An 819-nucleotide genomic window follows, 5' to 3' on the forward strand; every position below is an offset into this window, starting at 1 on the left:
ATCTATCTATCTATCTATCTATCTATCTATCTATCTATCTATCTATCTATCTAATTATCCGGTCTATCTCTCTGTCTATCTAATTAGTCTGTCTGCATGTCTCTCTCTCTCTTTCTCTTTCTCATAGCATAGTAATCGCCAGGGGTTTGAGCGCTGGATTATGACTCTTTGGTCACCTTGGACCAGTCACACTCTCTCAGCCTCTGGTGATGCCAAAAGCCTGCTTACTGGAATCCTATTCTATTACTCACTATTCTTAGATAGCTCTGCAGTGATTGATATTTATACTGTTTGATACTGATGTGGTGGTTTTCTATAGGAGATTTTCAATGTTTATGTCAATAAAAAAGACTTATGCTTTGTTTATATGTTTTATTCTTAGGTCATGTCAGTTTTGCAGAGTTAGGATTTCCTCAAGTTGTTGGAGCAGTTGATGGGTGCCATATCAAAATCATTGCTCCTGCTCATCAGGATGCGCAATCTTTCCCAAAGATTCTCTCCCCATGGGGCGGACAAAGCAAATTTAGGGAACCAAAGCTCTTTCCAGAGGAAGTATGGGATGGGCTTCCCAGGAAATCCCTGCTTCATGGCTCCCAAGACAGCCCAGGGAGCACTCTTCCCCAAAGAGTCTCTCCCCATGGGGCGGCCAAAGCGAATTTAGGGAACCGAAGCTCTTTCCTGTGTCTCCTCAGATTGGGAAAGAGAGATGGAAAGGCTTTCCCCACATAGAGAGGGGAGGTTGCAATGGGGGCGGCGGAATAGAGCCTTTCTATCTCTCTTTCCCAAACGGAATCTGCCTTCTCCTCCAATCCTGGAAAG

The sequence above is a fragment of the Sceloporus undulatus genome, chromosome 5 (assembly GCF_019175285.1).
Source record: "Sceloporus undulatus isolate JIND9_A2432 ecotype Alabama chromosome 5, SceUnd_v1.1, whole genome shotgun sequence".
Classification (NCBI taxonomy): Eukaryota; Metazoa; Chordata; class Lepidosauria; order Squamata; family Phrynosomatidae; genus Sceloporus; species Sceloporus undulatus.